The sequence below is a fragment of the Daphnia pulicaria genome, chromosome 5 (assembly GCF_021234035.1).
Source record: "Daphnia pulicaria isolate SC F1-1A chromosome 5, SC_F0-13Bv2, whole genome shotgun sequence".
NCBI lineage: Eukaryota > Metazoa > Arthropoda > Branchiopoda > Diplostraca > Daphniidae > Daphnia > Daphnia pulicaria.
The window spans coordinates 5007877-5031070 of NC_060917.1; the positions used below are offsets into that span (position 1 = coordinate 5007877).

At 44.0% G+C, this 23194-nt stretch overlaps 1 long non-coding RNA gene across 2 annotated transcripts in view; it reads left to right on the forward strand.

Moving 5' to 3' along the window:
• Positions 1 to 9190: 9190 nt before the first annotated feature.
• The window catches only part of LOC124341571, a 49752-nt gene continuing 35748 nt past the window's right edge, over positions 9191 to 23194 (forward strand). The window contains exons 1-2 of one of the 2 annotated variants that reach the window (XR_006918484.1): positions 9191 to 9472; positions 9623 to 9762. This is a non-coding gene — a long non-coding RNA (uncharacterized LOC124341571). The remainder of the gene's footprint in view (positions 9473 to 9622; positions 9763 to 23194) is intronic. The other variant, XR_006918483.1, reaches the window with a different exon arrangement.

Genomic DNA, 23194 nt, shown 5'->3' on the forward strand with positions numbered 1-23194 from the left:
GCCGACCTTGACCCGTTGGCTTAGCGGTCCACGAAAATTGCCTTGCCAATCTCCTTTTCCGACGCGTACGCCTCTTGTCTTTTGTGTGTGTGTAATTTTAAACGAGGCGAGAAAGAAATTCCTGAGCCGTTTGGTTGGTGGTGGTGTGAACTGGTTGATCAAATCGCAACGATCGACGTGTGTTTCTTCTTTGCAATTTAGTTTTGGCTGGCTGGCCCTTTTTCTCGCCTTTTTTTCTTTTTCTCTGACCTCCCGTAATTACACAGGACCGGACCCGACAACCTTTTTGGCCAATGGTGGGCGGATTAGAGAGAGTCTGAGCCCGGCTTGGCTTGGCTTGTGGCTTGGTATTTTGCTAACTAACAAATCTACACCCAATTTTCGCTGTTATGTTGGCCTCGCTAACAAGGCCCCTGTTTGTTGTCGGGGGGGGGAGAGATTTGTCGGGAGAAAATGGACCGTGTTCAAATTTGCTACCTTTTCCTACGGTACCGAGGAGAGAGAGAAGAAAAAAAAACATGATTATAACTCATGACGATCGGCCATGAATTTTCAATGCCGCCTCTTTTAAGCGGATTAGATTATATGGCGAGAGCAACACACCACATCATCATCATCACCACCACCATCAGCTCCGGCAATGTGTTACCTTTGGAGCTTTATTTTTCATTTTGTTTAAGACCAAGCGCCAGTCGTTCCGGGTCCGCCAAAAAAGAAAAGAAAAGGGTTTCTTCTTCTTTTAAAATCAAAATTCTTTTTCTATTTTGCCAGACGATGGATTTTTTTCTTTTCTTTTTTTTCTTTGGTAGGAAAAGCCAAAGGAAACAACAAGACAACCCGTTAAATACTAAACTTGGTTGTAGTCGGGCCGTTAGAACCGGGGAATGCGCATAGGCAATTGAATTGGAAATTTAGGGTAATTCACGCCGAGAATAGAAATCAGAAAATCCCTCCCGACGGTTCGGGAGAAAAAAAACGAACACAACACTGTGGGAGCCGTGTTCAACACGTGACTTGACGACCGCATATCATTTCCTTAACGTTTTATTTCTTTTTTTTCCCAATTGATTCGATCCTTATCTGAAATTGTTTTGTTCGCGTCCCAGATCGTTTCGGCTTTTCACGACCGAAACATTTTCCGTTGGACAACGACGTGCAGTTTAATCCAGGAGAATCGACCTTGAACTCGTCGATAACTGATCATTCACCTTCATGCAGATCGCTCGGCCAACATGGAATGCGACGCTGGCCCTTATCGGTCAGTACTATAGGCGCACTGAAACAAAACCAGAAAAATGAGTAGGTGATGCCCAGATGGAAACGAGGATCGTATCTTTTATTTTCGACCGGAGAGACGGTGGCGGCGGCGGCGAGAAGAAATCGGGGTTAATCGTCTGACTTTGAATGCCAAACACAACTTGCCTGTATCTTTTCATCACATTCACGTTTGTGTATGTATATAAATGAGAGGCTGACACCCGACCCGTTAAATTTCCTTTTTTTTTCTGTTTTTTCGTCAAGGCCCAGGAGATCAATCAAAGGACTTGGCGTGTCTTGTCTATCGGTCATACATGGGAAATTGGAAATGGTTAACCACCGAGTCCAAAAGAGAGTCAAATAAGAAGGAGGTGGGAGGGATCAAGACGAATGACACGTATATACGCGCGCACATCACCTGTGTTAACGGTCAATCGATCCGCAAAAGGCTATTTTCTTTTCTTTTCTTCGACTTTCTTCACTTCCTTTTCGGCTGCCGATTCGAAAACTTTTTGGGGCGGTGGCCGTCGAATAACTTCTGTTACACATTTCCGATTGGACGAATAACTGATTCAGGATCTTTTTTTAGAAGGGAAGGAAAGTAGGCGTCACGTTGGTAACGTTTTTTTTTTTGTGTCCAGATTTTTAGGACTAATCGTTTGGCGAGCAAATGGTCGCGTCCAGCTTTTGATATTTCGTTGTTTGTGTTCCTTTTCGACGGCCATTTTTATTTTTTCGATTTCTTTTCAGGGTGAAAAAAAGAGAGAGAGAGAGCGGCACGATCGAAACCCCCCTCGATCACTTTTGAATGGAAGTGACCTTTTGACCCGTTGCCTTGATATGAGCCGCTTCTCTTTTTCTTCTCCTATCCAAAAAACTTCTTCTCGTCTCTATACAACACACAGACATACACATACGAGGAGAAATAAAGCATCAGCGGAAGGAGAAAGGGACGTAGGGGGCGGCCCCCGGATCGGCGGCGATGGATTGTCACCCGCGATTTTGTACACTCCCTCAAAAAATAGAAGAAGAAAATTTTCCCTTTTTTTATTTTTTCAGTTCTTTCCCCCGGCCCTTCAAAGTGGGGAAATTACTTTTGGCTTGAGCCGAAGGTATTTGTAAGAAAAAAGGAAGAAGGATAATAGTATAATATAAAAGAATAAGAAGAAAAAGGGAAGCCAAAGAGCTTAAGGAAATGTGAATTGAAGCCGGGGGAGGGCCAGCAGCACAGAGAGGGCGAGGGATAGATTCTAGTAGTAGCAGCAGCAGCATTATAGTACGTCTATAGTAGACACACGCGCACTCTTGACAACACACACACACTGCTACAGTTACCAGTGTCTGTGTGTGTGTGAAGAGGCAGCCAAAGGTGGATAAATAGGAAAGGAGAGAGAGAGAGAGCCGGACGATTATCCCTTATAGGAGCGGACAACAATAATATAAGCGAGACTATAGCTCTTCTTGAATCGAATGCCTTTTTTAGCGGCCCCCACCTTTTGAAACGAGAGAGAGAGATATATTTCCAACTGCAGCCGTATGGTAAACCCCCGTGCACAAGAGACAATATAAATACAAAACCACAAAGAGAGCACATCCGTATATGCTGTATAGATTTATGTCTCCTTTCATTCTATTCGTCGAGCGTTTAGGTTTAGCCATCATCGTTAGCGTGTACTACATTTTAATGATCGTCTTTCTTTTCTTTTCTCTTGCGGTCGTCGAAATTCTTAAACACGGGGTTCTTACCCGCGAGAAAACCGAAATAGAAATAAATCAAACATGTACTCGAAGAAGAAGCTCAGGTACACACACAACACGCTGTACACAAAAAAAAGGGGGAAAAGAGAAAGGGCTAATGAAGTTCTCGACTTGTTCCGTATAATAAAGTAGCCACTACTGAAATAAAAATTTAAAGGTGGGTTTTGAATGTGTGTATGCGGGGCGAAGCAGTGCTTATGGAAGTGTGCGAACTCGGCCATCATTTGTTTCATCCTTTTTTATTCCGGAAATCTTTTTTTTTTCTTTTTTTTTGGAGCAGTCCTTATAATAGATTCCCCATTTGTTCGCACCTCCAAAGAGAATGGGGCATAGCCAAAATCCGCCGTGTTTGTCTTTGGAGAATTACTAGAACGGCACCGTATATCACGTTAACACGGTATAACGGCTTGTAAACCCGTCATGGGATAGAGTCTTTTTTTTTTCTTTTTAATCCGACATGGTGATTTACACCTTTGCTTCCTGCAGAGAGAGAGAGAGAGAGGCCGAGCTAAACGGGGAAACAAATGCGATAGTCCGCGTCCACCAATATCATAAAGAGCCTTATAACCCAACCCCCAAAAATTGCGCAACTGCCACAACAAGTCGTAACCAGTTCGCTTTGAATCGACCACGCAACGAGGATTTGTCAGGATCAAGGACCATTTAATCAATTAAACAAATATGCAATTTAACCTTTAATCTTTCAGACTGGTTGTCTCATTTTTTCTCAGTGACCTACTGTGTATCACACCCACCAACCCAGCCGAAATGTTGTTGTTGTTTTTTGCACCCGCATTAGAAACACACGTTGTCAAGGGAGTGGTGGGGGCCAAAAAAAGAGAAACGGGCGAGAAATGGGACGGCCCTTTGTAACGCTCGAGCTGTGCATTATCTTTCTGCGTGAAAGACTCTCTTATACTCTCGTCGCTGGTTGAGTCGGCGATTAGACAAGGACGCCAGCGCAGCACGGCATAGAGACAACAGCAGGGCTGTAACACAGCCGACCCCCACGACACGGGGTCGTTTGCATATGTCCCGCTAGTTACAACCGAAACGGATAGAGACAACCAAACAATCGAACTGATAAAGAGAAGAAGTTGGCGGACGACGAGAGGGGAGAGAAGAATCAACCGATAGCCCCAGTGCGCTCACACCCGCCAAAAAAAAGTCGAAATAGTTTTGACCTATAACTATAACCTATCACGTGTCGATATATAGACACGGACTCTCACGACCCAGCGTGTCTTAATTTCCCCACGGTAACACGGGAAGCGCTTTGCGTTTGACGTGATGTAATTTAAACTGTCGATCATTTTGCGATTGTTGTTGTTGCCTTCTGATTTCTTTTCGTCTCTGCACGTCATTGAGATCAAGGGCTTTCGCTCGAGCCGGGTCCAATCCATTTGGTTATTATCGCACGAGGCCCAGAGAAATAAATTGACATGTTATTTGCATTCGCTTCTATTTGACAGCTTGGATTTCTTTTTTTTTTTTCATATCGCCTGGCAGCGATAAAAGACGGAATGCTCGCCATTGTGTGCCCATCTTTCGTGTGTATAGACCGGGCGACCTGTGTGTCCTGAGGCGGCATATTTAAAATAAAATCATAATAATAAAAGAAGAGCATCCGGATTTGCATTCAGATTCATAGATCCGATGGGGTTAGCGGCCTCTATAATAATGACCAAATCATCGACGATTTTCAATGGTTAAAATGGGAAAAAAGATTTCTGTCGGGGATGGTTGTCAGTCACATAGTGTGGCTCGATGGGTGGTCTATTCGATCTGTGTGTCCGCTGATAGAATCGCACATGTCGCACTGACCTCCTTGTATTATTCCCCTCTCACTTTTTGATTATTATTTGGGGACGGCTTGTTCGTCTCAATGTCACATACATGTGTGTGTGTCCACTGGATGGGTTTCCACTGTGGACAACTCAATGGGGTAAATGATAGGCATGAACTTGAGAGCCCAAATGGAGATCTATCGCTCCGATTTGCCATCATTTTGGGGACACTCCATTTGTCCGCTCTATTAGCTCGATGCGGAGAATCCGGTTTCTCCGATTGATACGCTCGATAGACTCGTAGAAAAGAAATAAAAGATGATACTCTGGTGGTGATATGTGTTCAACAATCGGCTCTTTTATTTCTTAGAAAAAGGGATAAGTAAAAAAATAAAATAAAAAACAAGGAGAAGAATATACGGACTGGGGAATGTTTGACATGTTGTCAGGTGGAATCGGCGCTGGTGCCAAGCGTTGCAAATCGTCGTGGGAAACGACGAACGGAATACGAGAAATTCAGTTAAAATACAATCGTATCAAAATGCGGAAGATTCCCCCGCACAACAAAAAAAAAGGAGGTACACAGAAGAGAGAAGAAAAGAAACCAAATGGGGAGTCCCCGACGAGATGGACAAAAACAAGTGTCAAATTCTAATTTGAATCGCCCGCTGCCGAGCCGCGCCGACAGCCCAGAAAGAGGAGCGAGCGGCCCATCAGAAACTGATTATGTGCTGGCCAGTTTCTCTTTCTCTCTTATTCTTTTTTATGTCTAAGGTCGCCGATAATATTTCCATCGATCCGCCGAAAAAAATATAAGAAACTCGCGTGTTTTGTCCGTCTCCCGGGCAGCTTGTCGATGGGTCACCAAAAAAAAAAAGAGAAAATAACAAAAAGAAAGAAGGAGGTCTAAAAAGGTTTTGACTTTTGCCGGCCGCAACACACAAAAAAAAAGGAAAAAGTCTTTTGAAGGTGTTAATTCCCTGGCCAAAAGAGGGTTGTGATAGATATACGCTCTATGCAAAAACTCGTAGCGGGGGGGTTGTAATGATGATGGCCCAGCTTTTTTACTCATTCAAATCGGAGGGGGTTATGTGTGGTACCGCATATTTGGGTCCGTTTTCTGCCCGTGTGCGCACTATTTGATAGTTCCCAGTGTTTTGCCATCCGCCACAAAAGGAATGTCTACACGTACACACTCTTTTTGGCTTCGGAACTTGCAACGTCTAAACGTGTTGCCAGCGATATGATGGCCGTGAAGGAAGAAGAAAAAAAGAAGAAGAAGAAGAAGAAGAAATGAGAATTACAACGAAGAAAAGATGAATAAGCTCGCAGTAAGTAAGTAAGCAGGGGGGCTCTCACGGTCCCTTGAGCTAGCTGCTGACGTTGTTTCCAAGCTAGAGCTGCAACATGGAAAAATAATATAAGGAAAAAAAAAGTAAAAGAGCCAAAAAACACTCTGACTGGGCAGAGCAGCTCTCCACTGCTGCTGCATCCAACACGGTACACACTCTTCTTCTTTTCTCAGCGCATATCACAGCGAACACACCAGCGTATGTATACGTGTACAACAACCGCCCCGCCGGTCGTCGTCGGGTGATGGATCGCCTTCGATCCGGCTCGGAATCGATGTCGACCCCCCTCTTATACACGGTACGGTACAGCAGTACAGGCAACCAGCAACATAGCTATCTCTCATTCTTCTTCTTCTTCTTTCCCCCCTTTCTTGATATTTATTTGGCTATACTGTACATGGCACTATGTAGAATCTCAAATTTCTTGGGTCGAAAAAGAAAATCATTTTCGACCTGAATTTAATTTGTTTCTAGGTTCTTTTTTTTTTTTAAATTTTGTCCGATGTGTGACGTTCCGGTTGATTATCGGGCCTCGTTTGTGCTGCTGGGCTCAGAGACATACCCAACGACAGCCGTGGGTAATTTAATTGAGTGCAGCAACAACATCTGTTCCACCAGCAGTGCTGTGTCCGGCCCACATTAAGAGATATAGATTATGGTTCGCTGCGAGTCTACCCGTTGCACTTTCCCGGAAGACCCTGCCATGTCGCCGCTGTTGGAATGTTTCTATAACGTGTGCTGTGCCTTGTATGTATCCCTTTTTCGAGTCAATAAGGATCACCGGTTATTTTTCTTTTTCCCGTTGAACAAGTTTGATCTGCTCACGGTTATATATACACCGGGCCGGGCCGGGCTGAGAGAGAAGCCCAAGCCCTCGCAAAATGGATTCGGTTTTTTGTCTCTCAAACGTGTACAACCGGTAGTGCTCTGTATATCTATAACGCTATTATATTATCTGTTCTTTCTTCTTCTTCCGAACGGACGGACACAGACGGATTTGTATAACATGTGTGGTATTTAGGACTATATAGAATTGTATATTATATGAACAACACTGCTGTTTAAATCTGGTAGCACACGAACACGGTCGATCGCCCGTGAGACTTGGAGAACCGGCGACCAGTCATGGAGCTTGAAATCAAAACAAATTCTAGCGTGATGTAATGATTGGTTTTTCTTTTTTGTGTTTCTCTCATTTCCCCTGATTTCCCTCCGGTTTTTAATGCGTTTTATGATAATATATTTACGCCGTAAAAAAGAACCAAAAATAAATAAATAAATAAAAAAAGGAATAGACATAGTCTACGTGGTGTTACACTCTCTCTTCTTCTTTTTTTTTCACGTCTAGCACTACAACAGCCACATGATTATTCATCGCCCTCGAGACGTCGACCTGTTTCACGTGCGGCTGCTGCTGCCGAGCGTTCGCCGGATCACAGGCAGCAGTGGAATGCCAGTCATAAGTCTTTTTTATATACATGTAATAACCCCATTACAAAGTCAATAGACCCATTATTTAAAAAGGGGGGAAGAAAAGAGATAAAAATACGAGTAGGAGGATCGAGAAGAAGACGAAGAAGCAGTCCGGGAGTTATATATTACACGCATTTGATGGAGATGAGTCGAAATAAAAACAAATCGTATCTCTGTAGCTCGTCTGTTGAACGATCAAACACTTACTAGCCTACTACTACAACTATTACCTTGAGAGGAGAATATTAGTCTGTATATTATTATATTATTTACGTTGAATACGTCAATGTGTACATGATCATGATATATTTATGGCTGCCGGCTCTCTGCTGTGTATCTATTTACAAACGAACCGCAGCCATGACACACACGGAAAATGTGGTGATGTGCAACAATAAAAACACGGCAGAGAATATGTAATACATATAACAGAAATAGTGGGGGGAAACTTGCTGGGCAATCAAAATATTTCCAGCTCGAAAATTAAGCGTGTTATTTCAAACCCCCCGCTCTTTTTGATTGCATGTTTTGTTGGGTGTGTGGGCGGGGGGTTTTCGAAACTTCATGAAAACATGTGTGATGGGACATTCCGTTCTTTCTAAATACGAATCGCTTTCAATTCTTTTATTATTATATATCGCTCTCGCTTTTCATTGTTCATGAGATTCCCACCGCTGCTGAATGTATGAAAACAACAAACCGGAGAAGAGAAAAAGAAATGGAAAAAAGTTGCGCGTGTCATTGGCCCAACATTAGCAAAGCCATAACCGCTGATTGTAAATGGGACCGACGAGAAAATGGAGGGGGTCAAACCCTTATAGAAAGGGGGGAATTTCTAATACCCCAACAGTGGAGAAATGTATCTCCACTTTGTATTTTTGTATTTTTTTTTTGTCTTGTCTCGGCCCTTTTTTTTCGAATTCAACATCAACATAACCGCGGTCGAAAGGGCCGAGAAGAAGAAGAAGAGGACGCGACGACCAGCAGCGCGTTGATTAATCGTTGTGCAGGTGTTGCTACCCGACAGCTTTTGGGGGTAATCAATGTCGGAATCCTAGAGGGGAAAAACGAGCATATAAAGAATCAAAGAGCCAACCAAAGGCACACAAAACATTCCATCTGCGCTTCGTAATAATAATAATAATAATAATTTCCTTTTTTTTTAAAGAGATTGGGAAATGAGCTACGCTGAGGAGCAACCAAGAGAGCAGCGGCACGACCCCATCAACACGCCGGTTCCAGGGTTCAGACACAAGTTGCATTGTATATCATTCGTAAGAGCCCATCAGAGAGAGAGATAAAGATGATTAAAGAGTGTGGTGTGTAGTAGGTAGTCGTACAAGTATAACAGGCATCGTCGCCGGCTTCGAATCCTTTTATTTCCCCGTAAGTTTTAAAAATAAACGCAGCCGGTAGCTGTTTGAATGCGTAGCACAGAGGATCGCTCCCGTTATCATACCCATATCATACTTATTTTTATTCCCTCTTGGCTTTCAATTGTGTTTCGGTCTTCAAGTCAAGTTATCTGTTGTTATCTGCAGTAATTATCTGCTTGGGGTCGATTAATAATTTCTATCGATCGATATCTTAACTGTAACCAATTAAAAGATTAGTGTCGTCTGCTCTTGTTTTGTTTTAAAGTTTCGGAGAAAGGGACGACGTTCAAGATTAGGCTACAAAGAAAACGGAACGATAACTTTTTGGGAAACGTGTGTGGCTGCACAAAAAAAAGCGTGGAATAGTAGGCTATAACTAATAACATTACAAAAATGTGGTGGTCGTTTCGTGTTACTGATGTCGCGACTCTCAATGCTCTCCACGATCTCCACTCGCTGTTTTTGGCGGGTAAATAAAATTTGGAATACAATAGAATAATTGGGGGAGCTCAAATAGAAGAATAGAAGAGTTAAACATGTTCTAAATTTGTGTAATTTAGTTTCTGACTAGTATTGTCATGTAATAAGCCCCCTGTTGATGGCAGTTTGTTTGCTCTAGGTAACCCTTTTCTATGTGCTGATTTGAGTCCTGAGTCAGCCATCGTAACAATCAGATGTGCAGATTTTGCTTTTGCTGATCTGTCATCATCCTGGTGGTCACCTGTCATCAGCAACAATTTCCGTTTCATCATTGCTTGGGTAATATGATTTTCGTTACTACTTTTATAAACCTGTGACCTGTTAGATAATTGATGATGCATGACTTGCAAACATGCAGTGTATGCATCAAGTGTAAACCTTAAAATCTCCTGTTTATTAACAATTAGGATACACCCACTGCCTCATTTTCAACTTTCCCTTTTTCACTTGTTGTTTCTGCCAATGTTTTTCGTAACCCATTTTTTATTTTTTATTTAGATAAACAGCATCCCGTTTCATTGTAGAAACTACCGATGTCGTTCAAGCTACGGTTATCTTCTTCCTCTTTCTTTAAATCTCCTCTGTCCTCGTGTACACCCATGCACAGTGGCGGTATCCTACTTTCATGTAACTGCTACTCGGTGACAGCCTACTAACCAATTGATTGAAACTACTTCTCAATTCTTCTACCTTTACTTACTCGCCTTACTAATTATAAACTAAACCACTTTAAATTCTTTCCTGCTTTTACTACCCACCCCTTACTTAAAAAGTTTTGACCACTTCATTGGTATTCCTACTGATATTATTCGGCACCACTAACCGACCATTTCGATTTTATTTAACTTGGAAAGAAGACTTGATTTATTCGGGAATTGAACCCGGACCTTTGGCGTGGCAGTCTAGTGCCTTACAGGCACGCCACATTGATATTTACGAAAACTACTATCCTAACGAATACTGCTTATTCCTTGTAAGTTGTAACCTACTAGTCTAAGGTACTAAATTGTTCACACTACTTATAACAAAAGTACTAAATTTTTGTAAACTACTAGCTATAACCTACATTGCTTTTATTATTGATTACTTTTTAAAATCAAACTACTAACCCTACCTGAACATACTGAATTTTTCAGACTACTAACTAAATCTTTATAAACTGCTGGACCAACCTACTGAACAGAACTATGCCTACTAACAGTTTCACTAGGAATAACGTAAAAAGTAGGCAAATGAATGGTTAGTAGGGAATTTGTACTTAAGCAAGTACAGTAAAATACTGAATTGCGTTTCAGTAGCATATTCGACCCTTTTGAAGGGTACTGAAACTGTTAGGGGTGTGTAGGTACTGGAAATCGTTAAAATAAGCAGTTTAACGCGGCTGTGTGAGAGTGTGGGGGTATTCACGAGGACACCCTTTTCTCTATTCCGCCTGGTGGATTCAACTTTTCAGCGGATGGATGGAAGGACTTGTGGATGTCTGGCCGTATTTCCCAGGCATAAAGGTAGGAAAAATTTCTCTTTATTCTTCTTCCTTTTTTACTATTTGATGGCGTTGGCTGGCTTGGCTTGAAATCGTTAGATAATCACAGAGTACGATTATTCCTGTGCTATGCGGTTGATTGGCGTTGATTGGGACTATTTTTGTTGACTCAGCCAGGTTTTTTTAAAAATAATTCATTTATAGAACGACTGCAGATCAGGCTTGTTTTTTACCTTACAACTTTTGTGGTTAAATATTTTAACTTGGAACACTTTGACAAGCAAAGTGCAACTGGAAAATGTGATGGCCAAGAGGGCCCTGCCGCCACAGCGGCACCTCGTCGTTTTATTTTATCTGCGTACGATTTTGTTACTCTATTAAGAAATCGAGGGGCTAAATTCTTTCGTTGGGACTTGTTGTGCCCCTTTTCGTGACTAATAGTCAATTGGTTGCTTTGGATATTTCTCTCAGCTGGCGGTCGAGTTCTTCTTCTACATTTTTCTCTTGTTTCTCCCTTTTGTTTTGTCTTTCTTCGCTTGTGTTTTCCATCGTTTTATGTAAAGTTGCCGTTGTCGGCAGCAGTGTGGCGGCCGTGAGAAGAAATCTGCCGTGTGTCTGGCGTCGGCGGCCTCCTTCTCCGGTTCTCCTCTTCAACTGTTTGTCGAATCTATTGACGCCGAAATCTATGGCCGCCAGAGGCATACCGAGAAAGAGAGAGAGACTCTACATTATAGAGAGAGAGAGAGAGTCTCCGTTCAAAAAGTGTCTATACATATCTATCTATCTATTCCCGGCGTGTCACGTTGATCTAAGGTGCACACGTACAATTCAAATAAGATCGGAGAAAACTTTTCCTCCCCCGACCAGAAAATCTTCTTTTTCTTCTTCTCGGTGTGTCTATTTGTGATGAAACGGCGGGAGTGTGTGAGATGCGATGTGGTTCCCGCACTATTGCCGCCGCCAAACGCTGTTACAAGTAAGCAGAAAAAGAAAAAAGAAAAAGATTCTTCTTCTTCTTTCTCCCCTCGGTCGCAACACCGCCGCGCCTGGACCGTGTGTGTATGTCTCGTTACCCGCGACGAGGCTTCAAGTTTCACGGCTGGCCGCTAACCATTTTTTTTTCTTCATTTTTCGGTTCATTTCCAAGTCAAATAACAAACAACCAAAAAGAAGACGAAAAATCTTTGCCCCCAAGAAAATAAAAGAGAAAAAAAAAAGGAAAATAACAAATAGGGAAACTGTACAGACGGCGGCGGCGGCGTCGGACGTCGGCAACAAGGTGGAAGGAGAAGTTGAACGCGTGTAGGCAGGGTCTACACACACTACCTGTGACTGTGTGTGCTGGTGCCTTATGGTAGACATGAGCGTCATCACGTGGAGTGTTGAATAATTCACGCAGAAAACGAAACAAAACTCTGCGTCTCGGGTCCATTTTTGAAAAGAATCAAAGAAAGAAACGAACGAATAGTTGGCAAACGGTGCCAGATGAGATGATGTTCTTTCTCTCAGCTGCTGACAGACATCACCAAGAGAGAGAGCAGCTTGATGCTGTTTTTTTTTTTATGTTAATTGTTTTCAATGTTCCATAAAAATAAAAAACAAAATTCAGTTGAATTGTCTTGGAAGTGGGCGCCAAGATTGTTACGACTCGCCAGTCATATTCCTTCATCTTTCGCGGAACGGCTGGATGGCGTCGGAAGATTTTTATTGAACTCCAGCAAAGAGACGTAAACTTTTTTTGGCGATAAGAAGTGAGTGAATAGATTATCATCATCTCTCGGTCCCCAGATTTCCGCACGCGTTTTTCACGTTGTCTCGTCGTTCCACCTTAACAAATTTTATTTGGTTTTGTTTACGTAATATCATCAGACAACACCGTTCGGTTTTATTTTATTAAAAATTCATCTGCACACGCATAGTGACAAATCGCTTTCGTTCCGTGAATAATTCACCATGTGTTTAGACGTTCAACAACAACCAGAAATAAAGGAAATATCTGTTGGCAATCAAATGTTCGGAGAAAAATGGCAGGCGCCGCTAATAATCATGCGGCGGGGTTACTTTGTCTGCGCTGAAAATTGGCTTGGAATGTTTCGCGCATATTTCTTTTTTGTTTTGTTTGATTCGCAGAGTCGTCGTCGACCGGTACCGGTACGTGCCCGCAGTTGTTTCTCTTTTAACAGTCGGTCTCTCATCTCTCTCACAGCGGTCGACATTTGGCAAACGTTTTCTCAGACCCCAAAACAAGAAAAAAAAAACATATCTAACATTTCAGACGTATATAACAACAACAACTCAGCAACCGAATGAAAAGAGAGAGATAGAAGAGTTGTATTATACCCAATCGTTACTGTTAAACTAAACTATCTAAATGGATGCGCGCATGTATTTATAGAAGTTTGGAAGGTCAGCCCAGCGAAAAGAGGCGATATCGATTGCGTCGTCGTCGAGCCCCGATAGTCTCGGGGCTTCAAAAATACCAAAGTGCCGCGTGATGAGAGGCAATCAGAAAAAGCTGTTACAGTCCAAAAAGAGGCTCCGAGTTTTTCTTCTTTCAGTTCGACTGTCCGAAAGTTTCTCTCCTTCCTTTTTTTTTCTTTCGGGAACGACCGAGACCTCTTATGAAGTACGTTATTTTTTCTCTCTCTCTCTCGCCGGCTAGTCGTCGTCGTCGTCCCCGTGTAGCTAAATATACATCTATATATATATACACATAACACATGCAGTATACATAGATATATATATTTCTATATATATATAATCCAATATAGCGACGAGCCGTCAAATAAATAATCCAATAATAGTTTCGGATCACGGCGGGGATTTTTCTTCGTTTTTCCTTCTTTTTCTTTTTCTTTTTTTCTTTTTAATTTTGAACTTTCGTGATGCCGGGAATAGAAACACAAAGTAGCTCTCTGGCTGGCCGAGCGATGGGCGAAAATCGCTTCTTCTTTGATTTGCTGCTGGACGTGCGCTCTCATCGAGAGGGAGGAAAAAGAGAAAGGACGGCGTCTACACCAGCACAGTGTCCGTCTCTGTGTGTTGTATCGGTGATGATGTATTCACCATTTCCTTGTATGCTAATGAATTCCTCAGTCATTTTGTAGACACACACACATACACTCGCAGGGCTCTTATACATGCACGGGCTATTTATTCCTTTTTTTTTTCTTCTTTCCATTTTTGGGTTTTCGGGGGGGGGAAATAAACGACGCGGCTTCTTTTCTCTCCGTTCGTTTTCACAACGGGAAAAAGTGGCTCTTCTTCTTCTTCGATCAACAAATGAAAAAGAGAAACGAAAAAATAAAAAAAAAAAAACAACCCAACACGGAAACACACACACACACACAACAACAACGAAATAATCAAATCAAATGATGGGGGGGAATATATATTCCGTGTGTAGCGCGTTGATGTGAAACGTCAAATACGCGAGACGGATCGTCACGCGTCCACCGCCGCCTTTTTTTTCTTTCTTCTTTCTTTTTTTTTTTTTTTAGTACGTGTTGAATTTTTTTTTCTTCTTTTTCCTTTCGGTTATATAAGGAAACCTTTTGAAATCGTATTTTTATTTTGTTTGTTTGCCTTTTTATCATCTCGTCGTCCCATTTGTTTTCCCTTTTTCTTTTTTCTTTTTGATGATTTCAGTTGAAACTGGAATTAATGAGGCATTTTGATGTCGCACTTTTTGTGAAGTATTTATAGTCGGGCTCGCATTTAATAGCACACGGCGTGTATAATTAGAGATGTAATATTCGCCCATCAAAAGACGCATGTAATTTGTTTTCGGTACATTTTGACTAGCTGGGATTTGTTTGTTTTTTATCGCCTTTTTGGTTGATTTGTTTTTTTCTTTTCTTGGCACGGGGCGCCATGGCGTGGAATGTTTTCTCGGTGCGCTTTCGCGGAAATCTTTTTCCGCGAAATCGTAAAAATCCCACTCAAAAGGATCTAGCGGCTCGTAACGCCAAACGATCTTCCCCCTTGTGTGTGCGTGTTAAACCGATCCATCACGGCGGGCGCTCCGAAATTCTTTTTATATTTTCAAACTGAGCGGCGTTGGATGTACATTCGATCGGCCGGGGTAATAATCAACTCACGACGCGAATCGAATTGTTTTCGACGTTTGCAATGACAACCTTATGTCTTATGTTTTCAAGAAAAACAAAAATCAAAAGCCCGGCCGGCTGTTGGCCTGCTGGCGGGACTGATTACCACACAGAGCCCCCCCCCCTCCCCCCTTACAGAAGCCGAATAACTGTCCATCTATAGATAGATAGATAGATAGATAGATAGATAGATAGATAGATAGATAGATAGATAGATAGATAGATAGGGCGAGAGAGACGATCGGGAACGCTGAGGGCGGGCAAGGTCGTTCGTGACTTTTCGAAACACCAACACCTTCTTCTTCTTCTTCTTTTACTCGATTCCTACTTTTTCGTGAGTTGTGTACAAGCTCTTAGCTTGTTATGGTCTTTTGTTTTTCTTGTCGTTTCAAATTTAACCGATTCGATCGACGCCTCTCCTCGTCATTTTCGTGATTTATCGATCGATTACGTCTTCCACCCGTCTTCCCTTTTCATTATTTTTCTCTCTCGAGCGCATTTATTGGTTGTTAAGTTGTTATTCACTTTTTTTGGAGGTCGATCGTATCTACTACGTGGGTACGAATTGTATCCGGCTAATATTTTTGAGCTCAATTTACACCGGTCTGATGATAGCGCAACGAGCTGGGCAAATGAGGACGAGATAAATGGGCGATAAAAAGAAAGTTTCTTACATAATTTTTCACAAATGAATACATTTGGCGATTTGTGGGTCTTTACATTTTTTCTGGCACCGAATTTCCCTTTGACTTTGCTGCTGGCCTTGCAACAGGTGGGAAACCGAAACCGTCCATCGCGGTCCCTCTGTCCCTCACACTTTCTCCCCTGTGATTAAGCAAAGAAGACAATTGCAGTCGGGGCCCATTTGATGACGATAATGGCGACGACGGACGAGATCTTCATGTTGGGGGGTCAACGGTTCAACTTAAAAAAAATAAAAAAAAGGGGTCCACTAATCAAAGTGCAGAGTGTCGAGTACACATATTATTCAAATTGCGGAGGGGCTTCGAAACAAGGTCCAGCCAACAATGGAAGAAAAAAAGTCGATATCCGCTCGTCTTTAAGACAATTGTACAGCGAAATCTATTTCGCTAGACCCTAAGGGTGTAGACACGATATATTCAGCTCTTTAAAGAATAAAACAAAAAACTTTTCTCTCTTCCTAAGACCTGGGCACGCCCCCTCATACTCAGACTTATTTCAGCTCTCGTAGAGAAAGGATGTCGGCACCTGGGAATTTCAATGGCAGGCATCAGGAAAGTTTGATTGACCCACGTGCCTTGAATTACGTAGATAGAGAACGGGATAGAGATCGACAGCAACGTTTTCATTGGCGTGAGCAACCGCGTGTGCGTTTCGAGACAGGGCAGTTTATGGAAAGATCAAGATCTCCTCTTCGTTACCCGCCGCGTGATTTCTCCCACCCAAGTACGCCCTTTCACCAACGTTTTGCACAACCAGAGTACGGTAGGCCAGACTATGGGCGATACGAAGAAGAGGGTTATCGGCACGAGCGGGAGAGAGATTTTCGGTATTCAAGGGAGGACTACGATTCCCGTCGGAACTAATTTGAGGTGGGGCCGCAGTATCAGGACGATTATGGGCGAGACGATGAAGGGCCTGTTAACTATAGCCAACCAGATTTGTTTGATTTCGAGCAGGGAGAAGAAGAAGAAGAAGAGGTGTATGTTGACGAGGAAGAATGGAGCCGACAGCGGCAGTCAAAGCGTCCGTGGCTACCGAGCAATCGAGGACAAGACGAAAAGCGGAGCGAGCAGCAATCGGAACCGAAGGCAGGAACTTCAACAGAGCAGGATGGTGCAGCTGAAGTTCCCCCGCCGTTAGTAGATGAGTCAAGTCATTCGAAGCCAGAAAAGTCGCGAGCCCCAGCCCCGGAAGAGGGCAACGATAGTCAAGAACCGTTAATTGTGCCGTGGGAGGTCAGCGAGTTAATTGCCGGCTGGATGACGAAAGGTGTCACGACCGAACAGTCAAAAGCTATTGCAAAAAAATATCCCCTGGAATTTTGCGACGAGTCATTTTCCCTTAGGCCGCCCAAACTCGATGGTTTCATGCAAAGGAGGGCTAAAGACAAAGACAGGCTGAAGGCGGTCAATGCGTCGGAAGAGCCGTTGGTCACGACTCAATTGAAGATCATGGACATGGCGCCTCCGCTGATCGATTTGTACACTCGAGTCTTATCCTTAGGTGAAGGTGAGAAGAAGTCTATTGCGACGGAGAGTTTACTGGCCGTGTTGCAGCAGTGGGCACGAGCCTATCACCACATCACTAGGCAAAGAAGACGGGCGGTGGTGTCTTTGATAGAACCCAGCTTTGACTTTCTTTCGGCCGATCCGGAGTCCTTTGCAGCGGGAAGGGAGGCTCGAGAGCTCCTTTTCACGCCGAAATTCTTGGAGAGCATGCTGAGAGAAGCATCCCAAGATGCAACACTGGCCGCCACATCGAGGATTAGACCAGTGAAAAGGAGAATGGCGGGGCCACCCCAATCCAATCGTGGTCCGGGATCGAGAAGACCAGATCAGCCCCAGCATGACAGTCACGATGGCGTTGGCAGCAGAGGGGGACGTCCGCAATACAGCAATTCGTGGTTACGAGGTGGAAATAGGTATGTCTTAACTCCCAAAGTAAGAATAGAATCAGTTCCCGTAGAAAAAGTAGGGGCCCGTTTATTGTTTTTTGCGGATCGATGGAAGGACATAACGGATGACTTGTGGATTTTGGAGGGGTTGTCAGAGGGGGTCAAATTAGATTTTGTGAATTGTCCAGTCCAGCGTAGTGTCCCAGGCCCAGTAGCTATGTCGAGGGAAATGAAGAAAGTATGCGACACGGAAGTAAAGGAGCTACTAGCTAAACAAGCAATAGTAGAAGTCACAGACGGATCGCATGGATTCATCTGTTCTTTATTCGTTATTCCCAAAAAATCGGGAGGGTTTCGCCCGATTGTGAATCTTAAGCCCCTAAATCAGTTTATTCAGTACGAGCATTTTAAAATGGAAAATTTGGATTCGGCCCGTTTTCTATTGAGGAAAGGGGACTGGATGGTCAAATTGGACTTAAAAGACGCTTACCTGACAATCCCAGTCCACCCTTCCCACCAAAAGTTTCTGCGTTTCAAATGGAAAGGGCGTATTTTCCAATTTAAATGTCTGGCATTCGGCCTTGCCCCGGCACCCAGAATATTTACGAAAATTCTCAAGGCGGTAATGGGGTTTTTGAGAAAGCAGGGGATGAGGTTAATAATCTATCTGGACGATATCTTGATTTTAAATCGATCGAGGGAAGGGGCCGCAAAAGATTTCAAGCAAGTAGTTGATTTGCTGCTACAGCTAGGTTTTCTCATTAACTGGGAGAAAACGGTCGCAGATCCCGCCCAGAAGTTAGAATATTTAGGGCTGATGTTGGATTCCTGTCGACTTTCGTTTGCCCTTCCGTCTGCCAAAGCATTGGCAGTTAAATCCATGTGTGAATCGGCGCTAGCGGTGGACTCTATTTCGTTAAGAGAGATAGCCAGCATTATGGGAAATTTTACGTGGGCCATTCCGGCAATTCCCTTTGCCCAAGCGCATTTCAGAAGTATGCAGAGTTTTTATATTAGTCGAGCGCGACGGGCTGGCTATGACTTAAAAACTAAATGTGTACTCTCGGCGGCAGCGCGTCTAGATTTGCAGTGGTGGATTTCTAGTTTAAAAGTAGATCGCGACAAGTTATTTTTCCCAGACGTTCCGGATCTGGAGATTTATACGGATGCTTCGCTTTCGGGCTGGGGAGCTTGTTGTAATGGTGTCAGAACCAGGGGGTCTTGGACAGCGGCTGACACGAAAAAGCATATTAATGAGTTGGAGCTAGTGGGAGCGCTTTTTGCTGTGCAGGCGTTTGCAGCTAAGTCGTCAAGCATTTCGATCCGGATTTATCTGGACAATGTCACGGCGGTGGCGTACGTAAATCATTGCGGGGGCACTAGATCTAAGGAGCTTACTGTGGTTTCAGCGGAGCTCACGAGTTGGTGTGAAGCGCGAGATATATCGATAGAAGCCGTTCATGTAGCAGGGAAGTTAAACGTCATTGCAGATGAGGAGTCGCGGGCGGGACCAGACTCTGGGGACTGGAAGCTAGATCCAATGGTATTCGAACGTATTCAGCAGCTTTGGCCGTCTGACGTGGACGTTTTCGCTTCGCCATGGAATGCGCACCTGCCGGAGTTTATTTCGTGGTTTCCGCAACCAGGAGCAATGGCGACGAACGCCTTTTCTGTTAATTGGAAGGGTTTATCAGGCTATATTTTTCCTCCGTTTGCATTAATTTTCAAATGCATCGAAAAAATAAGACGCGAAAGAGCTACAGCGGTGTTTGTATGCCCCGTTTGGACAGGTCAGCCTTGGTTCCCCCTACTACTGGAGCTAGTTTGCGACGTTCCGCGTCTACTCACGTCAAGCCCCGTGCTATTGACGTCGGCTCTCGGAGAGTCTCACCCTCTCATCTCATCCAACGCGTTACATCTAGCCGCCTGGAAACTATCCGGAGACAGCTCCAAGGGCGAGGACTTCCGGCGACAGTTGTCGAGCTACTCTTGGCCGGCAGTCGAGTCAACACAACATCAGCGTACGAGTCGGCCTGGCGCAATTGGGCAAATTGGTGCGTGGGAAAACGTGCGAATCCCTTGTCAGACGATCTAGCAAGCGTGTTGGAATTTCTGACGGATTTGCACGCCTCGGGCAAATCATATAGCACGGTGAATGTGCATAGATCTATGCTATCGAAGACGTTAGGGAGGATAGAAGGCATGCCAGTTGGAGAGCACCCGTTGGTCACAAGGCTGTTAAAAGGATGTTACAATATTAACCCCCCAAGACCCAAGTATAACTTTATGTGGGACCCCGATCAAGTACTAAACTACTTCGTTGCGCTAGGAGAAAATCAGTCCCTATCCTTGGCCCAGCTGGCCAGCAAAATGGTGACGTTAGTGGCGTTGGCAACACTAATGAGGGTCTCAGAAATAGCATCGATCGGCTATGAATCCGTTGTTTTTTCCGAAAGCGGCGTCAAATTCTCCATTATTGCACCGAGGAAAGCGCAACACAGCGGACCGCTGCAGTCTTTTTCAATTTCGATGTGCCCGAATCCATTGCTTTGCCCAGTTTTAGTAGTTCAAAACTACGTAGAGCGAACGCGGAAGTGGCGATCGGCAACTAACAGTGAAAGACTAGTCATAGCCGTTATTGCGCCGCACAAGCCAGTGGCTCCCAATTCCGTGAGTCGCTGGATAAAAACCTCTTTGAGATGCGCCGGAGTCGACACGGATACATTTGGAGCGCACTCCACGAGAAGCGCGGCCGCTTCGAAAGCGACAGCTAGCGGATTGTCGGTTGATGCGATTTTAAGGGCCGGGAGCTGGTCTAGAGAGTCAACATTCAACAGATTTTACAACCGGGCGAAGGAGTCGACGGTTGACTCAGTAGTCTTCGGACAACAAATTCAAAATTAAATCGGCTTTGAAGTCACCCTTAGGGTCTAGCGAAATAGATTTCGCTGTACAATTCCAAATTACCGGAGGGATCGTGTAACGATCCCGAAGGGTAATTACAATTGTACGAGAAATAAATGAAGAGACGACCCTAAGGGTCGGTCTCCCACCGCATTTTTCCCACCCATGTTCATTTATTGGAAATTTTAATTTATGAAATTTTGTTGAACGCTGGATGTAACCAGGTTTATTGACCATCCGCCGCGGACAAGAGGTTATAGAGGCAACGGCGGGCGAGGTTGGCAGCCAGCAGCGAAAAGGCGACCTGCAGTCTAAAAACAATGGTTCCAGCAACAGAAATTTTGGCCTGATTTTTTCATTTGCATTGTTTACATTTCAGAATTCTGGACAGAGTTTTTTTTTACCTGACACTGTCAGGTTTTTTCTCTGATCCCAATTATTGTTTCGTTTGTTTTGTGGCTACTGTAGCCTTGCCTTCATGTGTTTTTGCTTTCTCTTTTTTCGTTGTGTTTGTTATGCTTTCATGATATTTTTTCCTTCTTACCCTGCCCCGATTGTTTGGGGACAGGGTGGAGTCTTCAAGGAAGACTTATAAAATTGTTTCAATAAGTCTGAGTATGAGGGGGCGTGCCCAGGTCTTAGGAAGAGAGAAAAGTTTTTTGTTTTATTCTTTAAAGAGCTGAATATATCGTGTCTACACCCTTAGGGTCGTCTCTTCATTTATTTCTCGTACAATTGTAATTACCCTTCGGGAACGTTACACGATCCCTCCGGTAATTTGGAATTAAGTGTTTGCAAAGGTTTTCATTCGAACCTTTTTCTCTTGACCCCCCCCCACTCGCCACCTTCACGTCTAATTACAATCATCTCAGCCGCAAGAAGGGGAAGAAAAAAGAGAGTTGAGAAAAAGAAGCGACAGAGGTACAGGTGGGAAATGGATCCCTTGTCATCACGACCGAACGGTGCACATAGCCAAGACAAGTGTAGTATAAGTATACACAGGTCCTCAGAGTGGAAAAGATCTAATACCTGTGTTGTTTTTTTTTAATTTTCAAACACCCCGCTGAAATCTTAACGGCCCCTCCACCGACTGACATCGAAATTTGGCAGACTAAGAAATTCAAATTCCCCGCGCTCTTTATTATAGCCCCTTGCTCGTTGGAGTATCTCAAACAATTCCTCTTCAAAATAATACCGTTGTTGTTCTTTCGCCTGGTTTCGGCGATTCGAATCTGAAATGACGGCCGTGACTCGGACGTTTCGTGAAAATGTTGACTATAAAAACAAAAACGAACGAGAGAGAAAGAGAACTCGACCAATCGACGTGTGTTGTTGAAGGAAACCCAAAAATGATGGCCTTTGGAGAGGGCGCGGATCGAACGGAGCTCCTCACTATTACGATACTACTATAGACAGTCGCCCTTGGGAGGTGAAAATAAAATAAAATAACAAAAAAAAATGAAACGCTTTACGATAATGGCTCAAACGTCATACAGAAATGGAAGAGAGACTCACTCCTGTGCTGCTGGATGGAGTTTTTTTTTTTTTGTTTTCTTTTCTTCTCTCGGAGAAACGTTTGAACCCGACTCGACTCTATCAGCACCCCAGCGGTCAGCTCGGTTTCCTCCATAAGTTGGTCGGGAAACATTTTTTATGATTTTTAGTTTTTTTTTTTTTTTTTTTCTTCGCCCGTCTGGAATGTGCGTGCCCATCTTGGTCATCAGTCCCGAAGTGATGAGGGCGACTGCGTATGACTCCCGCCGGACTCTGTTAACGCCTGCGGATTCTAATATTAAAAAACAAAAATTCACACATCTTTTCCACCCGCCAATCCGTCGTAAAGAAGTGAGTCAAAGTTTTGGCACAAGTTTCCTCGTCAGTTTTGACGGGGGCCACGCGCGGCAGCGTGGGCGGACGGGCGGCCGCCCATTCTCTGTCGATGCGTAAACGCGTCCGGTTATAACGGTGATGCCATGGTGTACAGCTAAACAGTTTCTCTCTCGGCCCGGGCCAGGTGTCAGCAGATGATCTCACTGTTATTTGCCCAGATCAATCAAAATGAGACTCGGATGAAAGTCTGCAAACGGCTATGACGCGTCTGACGCAAATCCTATCCATCGGCCAATGTAAAACAACGCAGCCACTACACCGCGCAGCGTCCGTCTGTCTGTTTGTCTGCCTGTCTTCTTCTCCCGGCGTGTTTGATTATGTTAATCAATGAACGGAACGGCCACGTGCGAACCGGATGAAGTCGAAAGGTGCTAAGCTAGGCGAAGAAGAAACTTGTTGTGATGTCGTCATCCGCGAACGTCCTTGCCCGGCCTTGATGGGGGGCGTGAATAATAAATAACACGACTTTTCTCTCTCTCTTCTCTCTCTCTTTATTATTCTCCGGTCGTCCCGGGTTATTCTTTCCTTTTCTTTTTTTTTCGTCTTCACTGCGGGAGTGAATCGCTGCAGTTGTCTGTACTGCAATATCATCGCCGAGCTGCCCGTTTAGTCACAGCTCATTCGAAAATTTTGACGACCGGCCCGTCGCGACGACCAGGCGTCGGGGCACCAGCGTCGGACAAATGTTGTGGAATTCGTTTTTTGGGCCCATTCCGGTTGGCTGCG